This window comes from Cebus imitator, unplaced genomic scaffold, assembly GCF_001604975.1.
Source record: "Cebus imitator isolate Cc_AM_T3 unplaced genomic scaffold, Cebus_imitator-1.0 Scaffold41, whole genome shotgun sequence".
NCBI classification, from domain to species: Eukaryota; Metazoa; Chordata; class Mammalia; order Primates; family Cebidae; genus Cebus; species Cebus imitator.
In genome coordinates this window covers 5,024,253-5,046,202 of record NW_016107356.1, presented here as the reverse complement: position 1 = coordinate 5,046,202, position 21,950 = coordinate 5,024,253, and the positions used below count along the sequence as shown (strand labels likewise).

The following is a 21,950-nucleotide window of genomic DNA, read 5'->3' as shown; positions in this document are numbered from 1 at the left end:
AAAAAAAAAGGAAAAAACATTTATTTAACTCTTGGTATTTACACAAAAGGATCTTCTTAGTGAGTATATGGCTTGCCCAAGTGGATGTGTGTATATAACTATTCAACATACCACATCACAAAAGAAATAGGGATGGCCTCAGAACCCAAGTTTTTAACTCTAGGTTTTATGTAGGGAACTGAAAAATCCCTTAACAATCTAAAAGATTAAAACCTTCTCCAGAGTCATACCAAAAGATCTTTCCAGGTGTTTCCAGGTATGAAGTACATACAGCTTAAATAAAAACTAAGGTACAAATGCACATGTGAGATTTTTAACTGACTATCTAATTTGGTCTGAAACTGGTACATTTCTTGGTGTGTTTCTGGTTGGAAGCTTCCCCCAGTAGGTTGTACCAAAAGCCACAGGTGTTTCCATTCTTGCTTCACCTCATTGTCCAGAAATGGGACAATCACCGTCGCTAATGACTTGGCCATAAACTGCCATCAGGAGGAGGGAAGTCTGGCGTCTTGGGAAACACTTCAGTTGTGGAATAAAATATAGTAAAAGAAACAAATAAAAGGGAGTAGGAGTAAAGCCTCAAAATGTACCTAGGTGATAAAATATACCTTTGGGGAAAAAAAATAATAGTGATTCTCAAAATTGGTAAACTAGTATGAAGCCAAGTTTCTAAATATGAAGACTACTTTTTTCCTTGATGATGGTTATTTTGCTATGTCCATACATCACACATGGAATTTGAATTCATTTCGATTTTTCCATCTGCGCCTGGAAGGTCAGCTCCCAAAAGGAAGAGGCTTTTGCTGTCTGATCCGCTGCTTAAGTCCAAGTACCTAACGCAGAGCCTGGCAAGGAGCATCTGCTCAATGACTATGAAGAAGGAAGGAATGCTTCAACCTACTCCAGTGTGTTTCAAAAATACAGCACTAATTCAGAATGTGCTTGTTCCTTTCACAATTTGATTCACATCGGAAAAGTTTCATCTCAAATAGCTTGTTCTAAAGTCCTACAATCATTATTTTGGGCAAAACCCTAAATCTAATAATACTCAATTATCAAGCATCAGTTACCAAAATGCATGCCACTTCCTGAATCTAATTTTGTTTCAATTCTGTAAGGAGATCACTCAATCGAAGAAGAAAGTATTTTTATCTTCATGCTAATTTGGTAAATCATTTTTTCCCCCGGAAGAGTCAGGCTTTGCTGGGTGTGAGCCAAATATGTGGTGAGAATAAGCCACTGAGGAGTGAGTGAAGCCCCCAGACTTACTGTAGCGAAGGGCAGGCCAATGGTGCCTGCTGAAACCCTCAGAGATGTGGGTTTCACATCGATACTGTCACGTAATAAGCCAGTAGGTCAAGCAGTCAAAAACATGGGGATGGGTCCCTTATCTGTTCTCCAATAACAGGGCTCAAATATAAAATATGGTCTTGAATGACCGTAGTTGTCTTGGTTCTCATTGGTCAGTCGGTCAGAGATCCCTCTAAAAAGTCCCTTCTCAGCCAGGCACAGTGGCTCACACCTGTAATCCAGCACTTTGGGAGACTAGGGCAGGCAGATCACAAGGTCAAGAGATCAAGACCATCCTGGCCAACATGGTGAAACCCTGTCTCTGCTAAAAATACAAAAATTAGCTGGGCACGGTGGCAGGTGCCTGTAGTCCCAGCTACTCGGGAGGCTGAGGCAGCAGAATCACTTGAACCCGAGAGGCAGAGGTTGCAGTGAGCTGAGATGGCACCACTGTACTCCAGCCTAGCAACAGAGTAAGATTTTATTTAAAAAAAAAAAAAAAAAAAAGAGCATGCACTTAGGAGCCAAATTGTCTAGGTTCATTCCTAGCTCTGCCAGCTGTGTGACCTTAGGCAAGTTAATCAACAACTGTGTGCCTCAGTTTCATCATCTCTAAAATTTGCATAATAAGCACCATACCTACCTCATATCATCGATGTGAAAGTGAAAGCCCTTTGTATGTTTATTTATAATGAATTGATTTATTATAGCAGTGTCTGGCATACACTAAGTATTATGATACATCTCAAAATACATTCTACTGTCATTTTGCACATATATTTCATGTATCTTATTTCATTTACTTTATTAAATTTGTGAAAGGTTTACAGTACAACCCTCGGGATTTCAAAGCCATGATATTCCTTCTCAACAAAGAATAAAATCAAGGGCATCCATGGTAGCACGATATATAAGATAAGAAAATTTTTAAAATAAAATAATCTGTTAAACATAGATCCTTTCTTCCACATAACCCTTGCCACTGGGATGACTATTTCACTGGGTACAGTGTTAATATGGCAATGCTGATGATGATCAGCTGAATTTTTTCAACTCAGGCCAGGGGACAATTATCATGAACCTATGTTGAGAAGTCTTCTCAAGAGGTTTTTAAGGTGAGAGTATTGTCATGCCCCTGCATCTCTCATCTCATGAGCACCCCCAAGGGAAGAACTTGGATTATTGCACAGTGACTTCTCAGATCAACCTGACCTTAACGCAGCATCATCACTTGGGTAAATGCCAAGGACTTCTTTTTTTGAGACAGAGTCTCGCTCTGTCACCCAGGCTGGAGAGCAGTGGCTGGATCTTGGCTCACCGCAACCTCTCCACCCCCGGTTCAAGCAATTATCTGCTTCAGCCTCCCCAGTAACTGGAATTACAGGCGCCTGCCACCATGCCCAGCTAATTTTTGTATTTTTAGTAGAGACAGGGTTTCGCCATCTTGACCAGGCTGGTCTTGAACTCCCAACCTCGTGATCCACCCGCCTTGGCCTCCCGTAGTGCTGGGATTACAGGTGTGAGCCACCATGCCCGGCTAAGCCAAGGACTTTATAACAACCTCTTATTCTTCTGTTTATGCATCTGGGGTCCTGTCAAGCCATCTTACAAATTGATTCAAACTTCCAGTGATGATAATTGAGTTGCCTTTCATACCCACCAAGCCCCACATTCATTTCAACACTCGTATGAGAGCTCAACATTCCAGGCTTTCTCGCTTGCTTTCTCTAGGTGTTTGCCCATCTTTCCATCTGTCTAATTTCTTTGAGATATTTCTGCCAAGAACGAGAGAGATGTCAAGGGGTGTTGCCATTTTATTAAATTTCATACCCAGCAGAAATGTCTCTGGTTGATTTTGTACTAAAACTCTGGTCAGCATTTCTCTTACTGCCTAATAGCCAGTCATGCATTTAGATTTAGGATGTAGAATGCTAATGCTGAATTCCAGTTCTTTTTCTTTCAACTGAAAACCGCCTGATGATTTGCGATCATCCAGTCTCCCAGGCTAAACACCTGGACATCTTCATTTGTGGGTGCCCTAGCCTCACCCCAATGTCTAGCTCCAAAGTTCTGAGTGTCCTCTTTCTCTCTGTCTTCATCTGCTTTCTCATTCCTTGGCTACCACAGCCCCTCACCAAGACATTTGTTATATCTCCCAGTTGGCCTATGGGCTTCCAGCCGCTACTTATTCACCCTTTTCACCGATTCCTCAGGCTCTTCCTGAAGCATGATTGTTTAGGTTTTTCTGCTGCTCAGAATCTTTCTGTGATGCCTACCTGCCCATGGGAAAGAAGTCTCCAAATCTTAGCCACTGAGCTAGTGATAGGCCCTCTCTTATATAGGAACAGCATGGGGTCACAGCATGGCCTCTGCTGTTTTCAGACCTGAGTCTAGGTCCTGGTTCTGCCACTTACAAACTGGGTGTCCTTGGGTATTACTGACCCTGCCTAAACCTGCTATTTTATTTATAAAATTAGAGCAATTGTGGTTCCTTTCCCAAACGGATATTGTGAGCATTAAATTAGATAACACACGTAAAGACCTGGCAGCTCAGAAAATGCCGCCACATTGGGGCCGGCCTCCTTTCCCAGCCTTCTGTTCTGCCTGGGCCCTCTCTTCCCAAGCTGATGTGTGCCACAGCTGCATCCAACATGTGCCATTCCGTGACATCCCCTGTACTTTCCCTCTTCCTTGACTTTGCTTATGTCATGTGAACGATCTCAAATTCCTTTCCATTTTTGCTTGTCTAAACCCTGCACTCCTTCCTGATTCAATCTTCTCATCAGCTCCTCCTCTGAGCCTCCCTCCTCCGCCCTTTCAGATGGAACTCATTTCTCCCCTTTCCTGTGCTGCTATAACACTTGCCTTATACTCCTGTAATCTCATTCATTGCATTCTACATCGAACTCTCAGTATTTGGTGACCAAACTGCTACTCCCACTAGACTATACATTTATTAATGGCAAGGGATCATGCCTTCATCAAATGTTACCCCCAAAATTCTCCAGGACAGGACTTTGCTCATGGGAAGGGCCCACATTATGTTCGTGGAACATGGGGTTCCTGTTTGTTTTTTCCCAGAACCCTTTAGAGTATATTAATGATCAGGTAACAGAAATCATCCCTTTCTCTCACCCATGAAACACAAACTTATAGCAGCTGTAATGCAGCCCTACATTTAACAGGAGATCGTGTGTCTGACACGCAACACCAACGAGCCACTTGAGTTTCCTTTCACTTGTTGTGTCAGAAAATCAATCAGTGACTTCAGCAAAATCTTGAGGCTTTCTGCCATCACTAGAATCACAGTAAATAATTCATGACTCTTCCCTGACTCCTCTTCCCCGCACACACACAAAATAACTCTTCTATTCTTAACCCAAATAACTTTCAGAGTATGCATTATTGAATCTACTTGGATCTCTTGTTACTGTAGTTTTAAAGAGTTAAGAAGACAACCTATATCTCTGGGTAAAAGCTTTTCACTTCCAAAATGAGGAATGTGAAGAGGTTGTTGATATTCAACACTTCAGACCCTGGAGAATACTTTTTTCATATTTGTATAATGTTAAATTTGTTCTCTGTCTCAGCAAAATAACACTGACCTAGAAAAAAATGGAATTTGCAAGGCTTAAACTTTGAAGCTAATTCTAAAATGACTCACCCAAACATTATTGATCTCTTGCACTTTTTCCTCTGGTCTGACAACAGCTTCCACTTTGCAAAGAAACAGCAAATAGTTTAAACCACATGATCAAAGTAGTCATGTGATTATTAATATTTTACATTTGCATAGAATGCTTCTTCATGTGCTTTTAAAATGCTTTTCTCCCTCGAGGCTCATAAAACCACCCTTCTCTGCAATTAAAGCAGATTCCATGAACATGAGTCTTTTTGCCCATTTGGGTTTAGGCTAAGCAAGGAAGAATGAATGGTGATGTCAACAGTTACCAGAGGAATGTCAAGTATTGTCCTCAGCTCAGCAGGACCAGACCAGTGATGAGCTTGGCTTTACCCATGAAGTGCTTTCTACATATACCTCTTCTTCCTCGTAAAGGCTGCCCTCCTTTCTCTCCACATAGTCATTAATTCTTCCCTTAAATTTTCCTCCTGTAAGTTTTGGTCAGTAAACTTGAAGAGTAAAATAGCACAACATGGAAATACGTTAATGTTTTTAACACTTTTTCTACTTCTTTCTTCTGTTACTACGCAATAAAAAATAGTTCAAGGGCTGGGTGCAGTGGCTCATTCCTGTAATCCCATCACTTTGGGAGGCTGTAGAGGGCAGATCATGAGGTCAAGAGATCGAGACCATCCTGGCCAACATGGCTAAACCCCATTTCTACTAAAAATACAAAAATTAGCTGCCCATGGTGGCATGTGTCTGTAATCTTAGCTACTTGGGAGGCTGAGGCAAGAGAATCACTTGAACCAGGGAGTCAGAGGTTGCAGTGAGCCGAGATCACACCACTGCACTCCAGCCTGGCAACAGAGCAAGACTTCATCTCAAAATAATAATAGTAATAATAATAATAATAATAATTCAAGTCCCATTAACTGGGCAACTGCTAGGGTAAACACAGTCTAAAAGCGGTCTCATTGAATATCTCCTTTAGTTCTCATCACAGTGCTATAAAGGAGGAATAATTATCCTATTCTGTAATTTAGGAAGCTGAAAGGAAATGACCAGGCCAAGGGAAGGAACACGGCTGAGAAGCAAGGCCTCAGCTCACTGTGCGTCAGGTTTAAGTGGGCTTGTTCTGCCATCCTTATGTGTCCTGGCTTTGTGCTCAGATTGAAGGATGTGCAATGAATGGCAGCCTTCTTGAGTTCCAAATCGATTAGGACACAGACAAAAAGAAGTGGGACACATGCAGATAGAAATGCCAGCTCAAGGCCAAGTTGCAGAATGGGGCTCTGAAGTACAGCAACACAAGTACAGCTTCCTGATCCTGAATTCTCCCACCTGTCACAGCCACAATTGAACCAGTGTAAACCATGCCATACGAAGACACTGACCAGAATATGCGCTTCCTGCAGGCCCTAGCTACAAGAAGAAGGAGGGAGGAGGGGACTGAGCTCCCTGAGCTGCCACTTCCTTCTCCCTTAGTCCAGCTGACCATATGAAGGGGAGAAAGGCCAGAGTGATGGCTCCCCAGAGTGGGGAAGAAATGCTGCCCCCGTGAAATGACCCTGTCAAGAGTTTCATATTGTGGGCACAGTAGGTGTTGAAATATACATGGTGACTTCCTGGCAGGTACAATACCATTCTCATCACAGAATTGCCACACAAATCTCTACAGAAGCCAAAATGTCAGGGGGTCCTTGTTCCCAATGCTCAGTGCATGACCCAGGGCAAGCCACTTAACTCATCTGGGTCTTAACGTCCCCATTAATAATGGCTGCATTGTTGACGGGAACCCTCCCAGTGTATAATTCTTTCATCATGGAGTGTCAATAAATGGATCTTGCAAACTCAGCTACAAACAAACTCAGCTCCTGCCAGGGGACAGCCACCCTCCGTACAAAGCTCATATTTGCCTTCTTCCAAGAGTCCTCAGCAAACCATGTTTTGATGAACTGGCTCCTGCTTCACACTGACTGAGCGAGAATTCCCTCGGCATAGCCTGAGTGACTTTAATCTAGCGTTTTGGCTATACTGAGTAACAGTAGGTTATTTTATGCCTCTTGAATGTTCGAAGTCTGAGCAGCTACACACACTGGAACCCATATTTTACCCTACTGACAGCCCAGAAAGGACATATGGTTTAGATTTTTAGACAGCACTCCATGTAAAAAGCCTTTCCTTTTATAGAGGCATATTTTTAGAGTCTCCTGTGCTAAACTCTGGGCCGAATTTAATCCGTATAGCCCTTGGTTCAATCAAGAGCCAAAACACAACTTTGTGTCAGTGTAATACATAGTTAACTGATATGTCAGAAAATCAATTAATTACTTTTATGAAGCAGTTAAAAGTAGCCCTACGATGTTGCCATGTGAATTATTAAAGAATACAATGTAAAGGGTCCCCGTGCCCACCCCAGACTGAAATCCTGTGGCCTAGGGTGGTACAAAGTGTGCATTCTGCCCTGAGTCTCAACTGAAATTAGTGTAAGGTTGAAGGGACAAAAAAGTAAAGAGAAGGTGACGAGGCTTAAGACGTGTGGTGTCCGGCTGATGCGGGAGGCTGCAGATTCTGCTAAGCACTGTTCCCAAAGCTGACATTCCCGGCCTGGGTTTCCATCTGCACCTCTCCATTCTCTCTCTCTCTCTCTCTTTTTTTTTAGACAGAGTTTTGCTCTTGTTGTCCAGGCTGAAGTGCAATGGCGTGATCTTGGCCCATTGCAGCCCCTGCCTCCCTGGTTGAAGTGATTCTCCTGCCTCAGCCTCCCGAGTAGCTGGGATTACAGACATATGCCAACACACCCAGCTAGTTTTGTATTTTTAGTAGAGATGGGATTTCTCCATGTTGGTCAGGCTGGTCTCGAACTCCTGACCTCAGGCAATCCACCTGCCTCAGCCACCCAAAGTTCTGGGATTACAGGCATGAGCCACCAGGACTGGCCTCCATTCTTTAGTGGATGGACAGCCAGCATCAGAACCCAACAGGTTTCTTCCTTTCCTGAGCCCTGTTCATCCCAGAGAAAAGTTCACACAAAGCCACTGCTCCTCCTTCTCTGCCTGCCCTCCCTTCCTTCTTTGCTTGCTTGCCTGCTTTCTTTCTTTCTTTCTTTCTTTCTTTCTTTCTTTCTTTCTTTCTTTCTTTCTTTCTTTCTTTCTTTTTCTTTCTTTCTTTCTTTCTCTCTCTCTCTCTTTCCTCTCTCTCCCTCCCCCCCTCTTTCTCCCCCTCTCTCTTTCTCTCTCTCTCTCCCTCTCTCTTTCTTTTTGAGATGGAGTATCCCTCTGTTGCCCAGGCTGTAGTGCAATAGCACAGTCTCAGCCCACTGCAACCTCCACCTCCCGGGTTCAAGCGATTCTTCCTGCCTCAGCCTCCCAAGCAGCTGGGATAACAAGTGCCTGCCACCACTCTCAGCTAATTTTGTTTTTTTGTATTTTTAGTAAAGACGGGGTTTCACCACGTTGGCCAGGCCAGTCTCAAATTCCTAATCTCAGGTGATTCATGTGCCTCGGCCTTCCAAAGTACTGGGATTATAGGCGTGATCCACCGTGCCAGCCTCTCCTGCCATTTCTATGCCTGCTTCTAGATTAAACTAGACCAGGTAAAGGCCTCCCACCCCCACCCCAGGTGAAAGGCCAGGGGCTTCTCCCCATACCCTCATTTGCGTCAACTTGGAATATTGAGCTCAGATCCAGTCACCACTCATCTATACATATCCTATCTGTCATCACTCATGTCCTATATATCTGGAAACAATTACATGACTGGTCTGGAGTTTCAGGTATGCATCAGATGTGTGCTTTCCAAATGCCTGCATCCCAAAGACTAGGAAGCAATGGGAACAGTCTTCTGAGGTTGTAAAAAGAGAGACCCAGGATGGGGCAACAAGACTGAAGGGACTACATAAATGAGTCTTCCTTGCTGTGTTTCTGTAGTTTTGACTTGGCCAGAAGTGTTTGCCAACTGAATGAGAAAAACCATATATTTGCATAACCAAAACATTAGTGCAATGTGTTAAGCAGAGGCCTCCTTGACCTGCTGGCCAGTTGTGGTTGTCACTGTGCCCAAAACTCAGAAGTGGTTGCTTAGGTTGTTGGCCGCATCAACCTCCGAAGCCCTCAAGGCACTCAAAAGTATCGCAAAACAGAGAGGACGGGTGAAGGAGATTTCCCAGCCTTCTAGCCTTACTGCCACCCAGTGATAAAAGAGCAAGTAGCAAAGGAAAATTTTTTTTCAGTGCTCAATGCCTGGCAGTCATCATTTCCTTGCTCTGAGATCTGGGATGCCTCAGGGTACCTAGGCCGGAGGAGGTGGCAGCTACAGTTCATTGTCATCGGTTGATTCATTCATTCTTAAGAATAAGACTTCTTAAGAAGTCTTTTTGACTGTCTACTCAGCTCCAAGCACTTTTCTTGATGCTGGACAGTGAACAGGACAAAACCTCTTCTTTATTCCATCCACTCCCTCTGTCATTTGGAGGATGGACAACAAATACATAAACACAGAAATTAAGTAAGACAAATGCAGTGGTGAAAAGAAACCCATGCATATGGCATGATAGCTGTGATGGTGCAGGGGTAGGGAGTGAGGTTACTTTAGCCCCTACTTTAGTAGATGACAGAGCCGTGAGAAAAACTGGGGGCAGTCAGAGAGAGGGAAGTGGTCCAGGCAAAGGAAAGCCTGTGAAACAGTCCTGAGGCAGGAAGAGCTTGGCACATCTGTGGGACAGACAGAGGCCATGGCAGAGCAAGCCGAGGGAGACAGGTGCTCCCAGGTCTAGGTGATGGGCTGGGTCGGTTTCCCCCAGGGCCTGGAATTTTGAGGGCCCTGGAAAGCCGTCAAAGTGTTTGGATGGAGAAGAGACACAATCTAATGTTTATCACTCGCTGGCTAATTGACTGTAGTGGGCAAGGGCAGAGCTAGAAGGATGGCCAGAGGTGCACTGCAGTGTGACGAGGAGATGTGAGCTGCCCAGGAGGGCTGGAGAGGCTCTTCCTCTTTTCTCCCAGCTACAAACTCCAACCCTGAGAAGACTGCAGAGGGTTCCTCTATCCAAGTATGGGTTCAAATGCAACTGTCAGGCACATAACCTTGGTGGATCTCCCGTTCCTCTGTCCTCCTGTATGCAAGATCTCCCTCCCAGGGTTGCTGTATATGAGATGTCTGGAATAGACACAGGTGGCTGCTGTTGTTATTACCTTGATTCCTCACATGATCCCCATAAATGTATTGTCGACATTGATTTTCATCAAGCTTTATTCAGCAAATACTTGCTAAGTACCTACTTTCTTCTCCTGGGTCCTGTACCACCACTAGGAGCAGCTATGTGCAATGAACCAGAAAGGGACCCCTTCCCACCTAATGGGATCGCTTGTCCTGCCCCAGTGAACTCCAGCAAATGCTTTCTGTGCCCTCTCTGCAGGTCTTTTACTGAAATATTATGCAATATGTAAATAAAACGGCAGCATGAGCTCATTGGAAGGCTGAGGCTGGAGGATCACCTTGAAGCCAGGAGTTCATGGCCAGCGGGGACAAATAAGGAGACCTCATCTCTAAAAATGTTTAAAAATTAATGGTGATGTGTATCTGTAGTCTTAGCTATTCAGGAGGCTGAGGTGGGAGGAGCTCTTGAACCCAGGAGTTGGAGCATGTAGTAAGCCACTGTTCTCGAGCCTGGGCAACAGAGCAAGACCTTGTTTCAAAAAACAAAACAAAACAAATCAATAGCATAACAATAAAAAAAAAAAAAACCAGCATTTGAATTCGGGGTCTTGACCAGCAGCATGTGATTCAAGAGCAAGCCCACTCCGGACATGAGGCTGGCCTGGATGAGCACTTAGGATGCCATCCACTCAGAGGGCAGGACCTGGAGTCTGTCCAGCATCTGAAGAGGGCTTTATCTGGCACAGAATTACAGGGTTTCTTTCACTGGGGAAGAGTGAGGCTCCCTCTCTCACTGTCACATCCAGGGCTGGTAGCAGAGAGGACAAAGGGCAACCGACAGTGGCTTCTGCCTGCATTTAGCTTTGATTATACAGTTCTTGACTTCAGAAGGACGGTTCATTTGTTCTTAATTCCCAGAAGCCAAAATGAATTCTGTACCAGACAAAAATTACCAAAAGGAGAAAAATAGGACCTGGGGGAGTCCTGAGTGTCCCAGCTGGTGGGAAGAAGGTGGAGAAAGCAAGAGAAGTGAGAGTCCCTTGCTGGCTTGCCAGAGACTGGGAACCACACAGCTGCGGTTTCCCTGCGACGGCAGGCTAAGTGAGCTAAGAGGTCTGAGAACCCATTGGAATGAGAGCACTGAACTAGGCATATGGCGACTGTTCCAGCTAGTTTGTGGAAGCTGACTGCAGAGCCAATTTATGCAAATCTTGATTTGTTTAAAACTACATTAATCACTGGCTTGTTTCAGTGGTCAAGCTGGCCTGTGGGAGTTCCTCACACTGAAAACACTGGGGCAGCCAGGCACAACTTGGTAGGTAATAGTTGAAAAGAAGGAGGAGGAAGGAGAGGCAGAAGGAAGGAAGGATGGAGGGAAGAGAAAAAGAAGAAGAAAGGAAAGAAAGAGGAACTGGAGGAGCAGGAGGAGGAGGAGAAGGAGAAAACATGGATCATGGTGTGAGCAGAGGAAATTTGGTGAAAGGACCCAGAACCCTAAAGATTAAGTTTTAATCTTGCTAAAATGTATCAGCTCTGCTGCTATGCTTCGCAACAATGAAACAAACTCATCTCTCATGGAGGATGGCCTGCTGGAGACAGAGGCCTGGGGCACCTTCCTAAGGCAAGACTTCCAGACTCAGCGGAAGAGGTCACTCTGGAGAAGCGCAGGTCATCAAACAGAACACCATTTTTTTTTTCAAGGAACGCTGACCTGGTCTCTATGAGAAAGTGATACTCTGTGTTTGTAGCTACATTGAGAAATTGCTCCTGTGCCCAGGGAAGGAAGAAGTACCACCTTCTTCATCTATCCCGTCCTTCTTTTCACAGTTGTAGAGTAGGGTTTGATGTGAGATATGCAAAAAATGACAAGGGAGGGACAAAGTTATAAACCTATCTGATGTGCTCCAAGTGGATTCTCTCTGTTTTCCGCATTTAAAAGATTTAAGTGGTATGGGCAAGCATTAATTCCTGACGCAAAGTTTGATACTCAGTTCCAGAGATCATCATATCAAAGACAAGCAAAGCAGGAGTCTTGGGGCCTGGTCAGGAGCATGGCAACTGCACACAGAAGGGAGCACAGAGTGGGCCGGATGAAATGTCAGGAGCATGGGGAGCCACGCAGATCAGACCCCGAAATTAGCCCTACCTGCAATGCAGCCTTTAGTACAATCCAAGACAAGCTGACTCTTAAGATTCAGGTTTAATTTGTGCAAAACTAACAGGCATAAAATATTGGTATAGGATAATCTATTGCATTATCTTCTAAAGGTAGAGAGATTGTACATCTTACCTCTAGCACACACACATACACACATACCACCCCCAAGAAAACATAGAAGAAAGCTCAATGCTTCTGTTCCTTTTTCTTTAGAATTATAAGATAAGCCTGTTACATATCTTAAATCATCGATCCCATTCTATGTATATGCAAAAGAAGTTCAAAGGTTGACTTTGACAAAGGGTGTTTGGAGAAGGATGATAAAATGTGTCTGATAAAACAAACACAAAAGCTTTAGCAATAAAGGCCTACAAATTGGGAAAGCAGGACTTGGGCAGCAGGGTGTGAAACTGTGTTATCTACAGCTTCAGCATGAAAAGATAGTGGCTTGGAGCAGAAGTCTTTATCTGGCCTTCACAAGAATGGAGATTGCACCTCCCCCGACCCCACTGTCCACAAAACCCAGGAAACACCTTGCGGAGTTGATGCAATATTTGCTATCCCAGCCCTTGGTGACAGTTAGAATAGTGTTACAACATAAAATTGAGCAACGGCCTTGCTGTATCATCCAAGACTATGTTTTACACTTTTTTTCCCTGAGTACATTTTGCACATTTTTTGGTTCTTCCCTTACTTTCAGTTCATATCATTAATAGGAAGAAACTTTGTCTCTTCTTCCTTTCCCATATAACTAAAAAATATCTTCCTGATTGACATTTCAGGCAGTAGATTAATAGTATTTACTTTTTGGCACCTTATTGCATTACTTCTTGAGAATTTCAAAGAATTCTCTGTATCTCTTCTTGGAGATGCAGCATTTCTCAGTCCAAATGACTTTTTTAGGGCTGGAGTTTAATTTATGTGATTGCAATCAGGAAACCACTTTGAAAGGGAAGAAATCCATTTAGCTTTTCATGAGCTGTAAATTTTCCGTAAATAAAATTTCACAAGACCCTCCCTTTTTTTAAAGAAGTAGCAAAACGGCTGTTGGAGGAGTGGCAGGGCATGGGGGTGAACCACTGATTTACAGATCAGGGGGTCCCAGATCAGCCACTGTTTTGGGAGCTTAGAAAAGCCACTCAATTTTCAGAGCCTTCTTTTCCCTCTATAAAATAAGTGGATTGTACAAAATGTTTGCTAAGAATCTTTTCACCTCTAAACAAAATGACTCAATGCCATTCCACAGAAGGACGGCCTTCAAAACAGCTTCACTCTGTTTTATTTCATAATAATCGTTCACTTCTGATGACCAAGTTGAGCTTGGCAAAGTGCTTTGGCAGTTACGATTTAATTTGGTTTTCTTGATAACTTTTTTTAAATGACATGATTTTAGACTTGGCAAAGGAGGAAACTGAAGCACAGAAAGGTCAGGAGAACTTCAGAGAGCCACAGGGAGCCAAACATCAAGTCAAGTAACAAATTGAATACTAAGAAAATAAGACATTTTAGGCTAGAGGCTTTCGAACTTTTTGAATAGCAAGAAACAGTAAGAAGCAAATTGCATGCTGGGGCTCAGGGGAGATACATCAATCAAAAAAAGAGCTTCAGGAAGCAGTATTCACCCTTACTGCTTATGAAGCACTCTGTTTTCTAGTTATTCTGTTCTATTTCTTCTTATTATTTTTCTTTTGTTATTATTATTATTAACAACCAATCTATGGGTCACAACCTGTGGTTTAGAAGTCACTTTTGAGAAATTTTCACATGGCAGCATACTTATTTTTGCTAAATTGGAAGTCGAGATCTACTTCTCCGTGCCCCTTACCTGTGGACAAATGCTAAGTGGGATTCTCCTGTTTAGGTTTTCTTGCCGTCAAGAACCTCTGAAGCCTGTACACAAGGAAAGTGCTGTCCTTAGAGTCAAGGTTTTTGCTGAAGGGGGCACATGACCTTCCTGGCTGGCTTTGAATACATGGTCAAGTCCTCATAAATAATGAACACTAATGACAATATCAAAACACCTATTTGCATTGTACCTTCACTAAAGTCAGAAGGAGAATTGGGGCTGCTCCTGCAAAAGGGCATGTGACTCTCTAAATAAAGAGCTTTAATGCATTTTATATTTAAACCATAAAGCCATGGGCTCAAACCCAAACTGAGATGGGCTCTGCTCCTTAAGTACTATTCTGGAAAAAGCAGTGAAATGTTTATCCATCTGTCTGGGTTCTGTGTTTCTAAAGCAGTTCATTTCCTTGTGCTACACTCTAGAGTGGGCCTGTTTGCAAATCCCCTTTAACTGGGAAGTGACTGCGCTTCAGAAGTTAAAGGAGTCCTTTAGGAAAGTCATTGTCTATGAAATGTATTCAATGAGAACTGTGAAGAACAGGCTTTTTTTGGGGGGAAGGGGGGATGTGTAATTCAAAGATGGTCTATGCTGTGCACTGAGTGGGTAAAATTCTGACTTTCATTCCATCTCTATGTGGCCTTGGGCAAGTTGCAGAACCTCTTTAAGCCTTAGGGGATAATAGTTCCTAACTTAACAGTATTAGCAAAAGGATTAAATGAGATAATGCACAGAAAGCCCTTGCCACAATGTCTGAAACTCAGAATAGCTCAGTAAATGTTAAGGACCTCTACTATTTGTCCACTAAAATTTGCTCGGTCATTATAACCCTATTAGTATAAATGAGGCTTTTGCTTTTGAGGAATCAATTCCACAGCTTTCTCGGTCCTCATGGACTAGCAACACTTAATGGATCCCTTGAGATCAACCAAGCAGATCTCATGTTTTCATAAACCCCTAAACCTGTCAAAACCAAGCATAACCCAAATCTAATGCATTCATAGGCTGCTGTTCTGCTATCCAGGCTCTTCCTGGTATGATAAACTATTTTCTTGACCAACAGAGCCAATAGTGTATAAACTTATATATTATTTTAAAAAAATAGAAAAGTACCATATTTACTTTTGAAATTCCAAAACTTTGTCTCAAAGGGGAACTCAGGTTATTTTTCATAAATACTGAATCTCCTTCTCTTTTGTTCATATCAAAATAAACAGACCACCAGGAGAGAGGATTCTTGTTTTATAGGTTGCTATAGAGGAGTTACGTAAGGTATACTTACTTAGGACATCAACATTTACAATTTTAAAGATCAGTAAAGAGAGGATGCTTTTTTCTAGAGAAGTTTTTATTTTTAGGTTCTGTAGGGAGAAAATCTACTTGATAAGTTTCAGATGATCAAGCATTTTCTAGATATCTATCCGCACTTAATTTTTTTAGATCCAGATATTTCAAGTTCAGTAAAAACCAAGGAAGTATTCACTTTTGTTGTATCCATTCTCTATAATTGAAGAATCAATGTGCTTTTATGCTTTCGTGTAACTTCCTACTTTGTATCCAAACTTCCTAATTTTATTCATAAGCATTCTAGAACACTTTAAAGATAAGTTAACAGAATAACATTCTGGCTAAAGAACTTTTTCTCTTGCTGCTTTACCTTAAGGCAGTATCATGTCTTCACTAAAGGAATGTCTTTTGGGGGAAGTGTGATTAATTAAATCTATGTTTACCATGATCAGAAAAGAACATCATACACAAAGGTGAAAATAAAGCTTACATATAACTTTATTTCCTTCTCATTCCCAGTAACAGAGGGGTTAACCTGAAGTCTTAATCCATTTCCACTCTAATTGGGAAAGATGGGTGGTGGGGAAATCATTTCAGTAGCAAAATGAAAATTGCTAGCCTGGATACGCCTGAGGCAAAAAGAAAAGAAATGAATTCTCTTGTGAGCTTGATTAGTGAGGGGGAAGAAATATCTACATCTTGCACTTCATTTCATGTCGTTGTTTAATTTGCCAGTATTAATTAATGACCTCCAGAGCAGTACGTGAATCAGGAGAAGCGGGTGTGCAGGTCTCCTAGAGTGAGTTCACTGTGTACTGTGTCCGGGCACTGTGTGTCCATCATTCAGCTCAATCAGGACCCAACTCAATTTGACAGCTCAGCTCCCAGGTGCAGATGTTTGCTGACTAAAAGTGGAGCCCCCACTGGCATATTTGGTAAACTTTTCTCTTTCCTCCTTAGAAGTCCACTTCATTATTTGGTGTCTTTAGTTAAAGAGAAGGCTAAACAAAATGATTTCTATTTTAGAAGCTTTACATTTTCTGCATTAAGGAAAAAGACTTGATCGAGAATATTTTTTCTCTAAAATGTGAGATGCTTCCTAAATTGAGAAGTTGTCAATTATGAACTTCCTAAAACAGAATGCTTTTGAAAAAAAATCTTAAAACTCACATTTATATAAATATTTGCTGCAGGCCTCCCTTGAGAACTTACCTAAAAGTGCTATATCAACCAATAATGCATTTGAAATTCTCCTCAAAATCAGTATCTTCACATGCAATTGTTAAGATAACTAGAAAAGAAAAAATTGGGAGTGTGTTATAGTCACTCAAGATCAGTGAGCTAATTGGTGAGTGGTTCAACTTGAAATGACTTACAATTTATTTTTTGGCTAATTTGTGGTATATTTTGATCAACTGTTCCTTTGCTCTGGCTCTTTTTTAAAAAAACAAACTACTCTGCAAAAATATGTGATAAAATTTTTCTAGTGTTGTTTGTATGTTTCTAATAATTTTTGGATGATCTCTGAATATAGCTTTCATTGCACGTGTAAATATAAATTAAAAATTAGCTATCAAGTCATATCTATTTTCAGATGTTTTAGTTTAATTTTATTAGAAGTCTTTTTCACTTTTTCTCTCTACCTTTCAGAAAGAGAAATCTACAAAAATAGCACCATTTTTTATTAAAAATTGTAGCGAAATTTGCCGTTTTAGAAAATAGATTTAAATGGTAGCATTTTTCTAAGCAAGTCCAAAACAGTCGTGTTAAAAAAGTTTAAATCTCACTGAACTATTGCTTAAGAAGTAGACAAAGATTTTTTATGAGAAGTCTCCACAAAAATGTTTGCTATTCCATTTTAATGTATTATCCATTAAAATTCTATCATTTATTAGATATCAATTACATAATATTAATAATGTAATCTGAAAATATATAACCATTACAATACAGATCTTAACAGTTTTGTGAAATTTAGAAAATGTAATTATGTAATCAGAGAATGGGATTATTGCTTCTGTTGTTGCTGACTTTTTCCAGCTGTTTATTATTTCCGATTACAACATAAAATTTTAAAGTTTTTGTAGACTATGGTAATTTCATGACCCCATAAAAAAACAGCATAGTGGGATTCTTTTCATATAAAAGTCTGTTTTCCAAATTTGAAGATAACAGGATTAATATGAAAGTATTTGCCCTCTTATCTGAATGCCTATAGAATACTTTAAGGTTGATATTTGGCAAAATTTATTATTTAATTGACAAATGTAGATATATCAGTAATTCCTTCACAGATCAAGACCTTGTAAGTAAGACTAAGACCAAATGTCAGATCACGGTCTTACTCTTGATTCTTGAGTAGACTTTCTATGTCCCAAAACAAATAGGTGATTCAGCACCCATAATTTAGTGAAAGCTTCTATAGTCCTTTTCTAAGGATTTCTGCTATGTTTATGGAAAATTTCTCTATAGTCTGTATGGAATCACAAATAGAGAAAAAATTACTTTACTAAAAAAGTCACAAATTTGAGGTAGTAACAGTTGTAATAATAATAATGAACCTTATCTGTTTATTGTATAGGAATTAAACTATATTGTACATTCCATATTATTTCTTAAGGTATTATTTTATAATATCATACATAGTGAAACTTCACTAATTTGGTAGGTGTGGAGTAAACAGAATTAATGAAAGAGCTTAATTTTAATATTTTTAATGATTATAATAAATTATTATGGATAACGCTGAGTAACTGTGTGTCTCTTCTCAATTGTCATGTAAATTATAGAACACAATAGCCATGTGTCTGTGATTTTCTAGAAGATGCAGAAACTCAGAGTTATTTTTTTTGTATACTTGTTTTAAATCGTATCTCCTTGAATCTGCTTTTTAAAATAGGCAATACCTACTTGAAATTAGAGAAACCCTATGTGAAATGGTAAAGTCCTTAAAATGTAATGTCTCTAGTTGATTCTGGGCCCTCTTTTTCCTTCCTGGCCCCTTTCCACTCGAAACCCAAGCTCACTCCAGCCATATGCTAAGGTGGGTAAGCACCAGACCCACATAGATTTCCCACAATTCCAAGTGGCATTTGCATAAATGTTGCAGGAGCTGGAAAGCCCACCTTGTCCAAGCCTCTTGTTTTGTGGATGAGGAGCCTGAGGCTGGGGCAAGGTAATTAACTAACTTGCTTGCATGGCTAGTAAACTTCCTACAGTTTCCTCTACCTTATGAGATAGTGAGTACTCGTGCACTCAAATATACTGGGGTTCATGTTAATTGCATGAATGAATACAGTCATCAATAACTCTAAAACTTAAATTTTGACTTTGGAATCTGAGTGAATGATTACCTAGCTACTATTTGAACATAATATGTGTGTATGTGGATTTCAAATATATATTTATATAGAATATAGATGTATTTATGTCTTTATAATATATATTAATGTCTTTACTCCAAGTAGCTAAGAATTAGTTGCCCATGTAGAAATTTGCTGTTTCAGCCAGCCTTGGGGAATTTCCTTTGCCTGTCCTGTACCCACCATTGTCCACATTTAAGCTTTAACATAGACCTGCCCACTGCTCTACCAGCTCACAAAGGGTCCTCTTATCAAACTGGTCTGCAGTCAATCTACTACCCTCCTTCCTTCAAGAGCCAGTTAAAATGACTCAGTTATTTTTAAACACAAAAGTTGCATAAGGAAAAATAATACCTTCCCATTTCATAATTCTGCTAGTGAAAGAGTAAATTGTAAACACAAGGAATCTGAATAAACTATTCCATTTGGGAAGGAGCATTTGCTGTGGGATGGCATGTGGCACATGAGGAACAGGACCCCTGCTTTTAATTTATACGTTCATTCATTTCTTTTTTACTCAACTTAGAAAAACCATGTCATGTTTCTAATTCATTGTGGTGGAAAGAGCTTTAAATATATTAACTAAAGTGCCTCAAATAAAGAAGATTACAAAAGAAAGCAGACTCCAGAAGTATTAGCAGCTTTATAGACTCCGCATCTATCATCCACCAGAAAATCTTATTGGTGTGACATTCACCAATTAGAGAACTCAAAGCCACAGAAAAGTCCCTAAACTCCCATCCCTGGAGCACAGTCCATTTTCAGATGCTCCACTTGGATACTTTCCCATAATGCTTAGCTGAAGGATATCACTCAAAGAGAAGATGGGCTTCATGTGGGGAGTGACTTCTCAGTGTATCTCTTAAAATGTGGAAAAGGGTCCACACATCAGCTCCTTAACCTCTATATTCAACCCATAGGACTAACGGATAGAAACTGGTATGTTTGCCTGAAAGAGACAGCTGGACCTTCAAGGGTTTCCATCAGCCTTTGAGAATCAACACTGGAAAGCAGGGCCAGTGGTTTCTGTTATTAACCTCTCGCATGTTCCCGCTCCTTGGTTGTTTCTTCTGATTCAGATGGATTCCATAGCTTAGACCAATAGCTGCCTCCCCGAATTGAACTATTACTGTGCTTCAACTGGTAGATTGCTAGAAAACTAATACATTGAGTGGTTTTTTGAAAAATCTATACACTATTTTTCAAAATAAACCTGTTTATAGGAATTCCTATTTGAGAGTGAGTATCGTCTAACTGGTTGGAGATTCTATTTAAAATCATGGCTTGTTAAAAATAGAACCTCCAATTCTGATCCATAATGCTTATATTTAAAAATCTATCAGATGTGTTTTATAGGGAACCAGTTTTTCTGGAAAAGAAAGGGACAGGAGATGCTTATGTAATATTGTTTCAGAGCTCAAAGAAACCAAAGCACTGTTTTATAGGCTGAGCCATCCATGGGTGGTGAACGTTAGGTGGAAACAAACAATGTGTGAGATTAACTTGCGGCCATGCGTGGCCATAAAAATGTATTAGTGGTTAGTAGGCCTTTGCAACTCAGCTATTGCTGCTGCTGTGTGTGTCCTTCCGCCTTCAAGTCAACCAAGTGATGCTGTTATAAAAACCCTAAACTTTGCTTCAGGACAGCTCAGAGGGAAAACATGAGTCAAGAAAGATGCACTGTTTAATGGTCCTCACTAACAGCAGTTTAAAAACAGTGTCACTTGAGCACTGCAGACTAGTACCAAAATCGCTATCCCAGGTGAATTGTGTTTTGAGTGGTTCCTGTAGAACTGTGCTGTCCAATATGGTAGCCACTAGCTCCAAGTGAGTATTGACCACTTGCAATGTGACTAAACCAAATTGAGATGCGCTGTACATGTAAAATACACAGAGACTTTTGAAGACATAGTACAGAAAAAAGAAAAACATAAAAAAGCTCATTAATAATTTTTGTATTGATTACATGTTCAAATGACAATGTTTTAAATAGATTGAGTTAAATAAAACATATTAAAATTTATTTTGCCTATTTCTTTACTTTTTTAACGTAGCTATTAGAAAACCTTAAATTATGTATATGGCTCTCATTATATTTCTATTGGATGTGCTGCTCTGGAATAAGAAAGAATGTCCACATGATTTTTGTTTGTTTTTGTAGAGATGGGGTCTTGCTATGTTGCCCAGGAGGGTCTCAAACTCCTGCGCTCAACCGATCATCCAGCCTTGACTTCCCAAAGCAAGCATTGGGGTTACAAAGCTTAAGCCTGTCCTCATGGTTTAAAGGCAACTTGTCAGGATCTAACAAGGAAATTTGACTGGTAATATCATAATGTTTTGACCATTTTGCGGGCTCTGGCTATGCCTGGGCATGCTGCAGGCAAACTGCAGAGGCTCTGAACGGGACAATTACTAAATCTTAGTGTCTCCATCTGTAAAGTGAAGGGATTCATGATCGAACACTCACTGCTCGAGAATTAAATGGGATACGTATGTGAAGCGACTTCCTTGTGAGGTCTGCTAGAAGATGTACTGGTGACTTCTATTACCATAGTTGTCTTAGTCAGCTCAGGCTGCTATCACAAAATACCACAGACCTGGTGGCTTAAACAGCAGACAGTTATTTTCTCACAGTTCTGGAGGTTGTGAAGTCTGAGATCAGGGTGCCAGCATGATTGGGTTCTGGTGGAGGGAGGGAGAGAGAGAGAAAGAGAGAGAGGGAGACCAATCTGGTCTTTTATTATAAGAGCATCAATCCCATCATGAAGACCCCAACCTCATCAAAATCTAATCACCTCCCACAGACCCTACTTACAGCAGCACCTAGAGGATTAGGGCTTCAGTGTGAATTTTGGAGGGATACAAACATTCAGGCCATAACAACAACTTAAAAAGTCTAATCTCCACCGGGTGTAGTGACTCACACCTATAGTCTCAACACTTTACGAGGCTAAGGTGGGCAAATCACTTGAGGTCAGGAGTTTGAGACCAACATGGACAACATGGTGAAACCCCGTCTTTACAAAAAGTACTAAAATTACTGGGGCATGGTGGTGCGTGCCTGTAGTCTCAGCTACTTGGGGGGGGGAGGGGGGCTAAGGCAGGAGAATCATTTGAACCCGGGAGGTAGAGGTTGTAGTGAGCTGAGATTACACCAGTTCACTCCAGCCTGGGTGACACAGTGAGACTCTTTCTCAAAAAAATAAAAATAAAAAAATGAAATAAATA

At 41.1% G+C, this 21,950-nt stretch overlaps 1 protein-coding gene across 4 annotated transcripts in view; it reads left to right on the top strand.

The window, feature by feature from the left end:
* RUNX1 (RUNX family transcription factor 1) overlaps positions 1–21,950 on the top strand; it is a 254,383-nt gene that overhangs the window by 127,930 nt on the left and 104,503 nt on the right. The gene's annotated exons all lie outside the window — the stretch shown is intronic.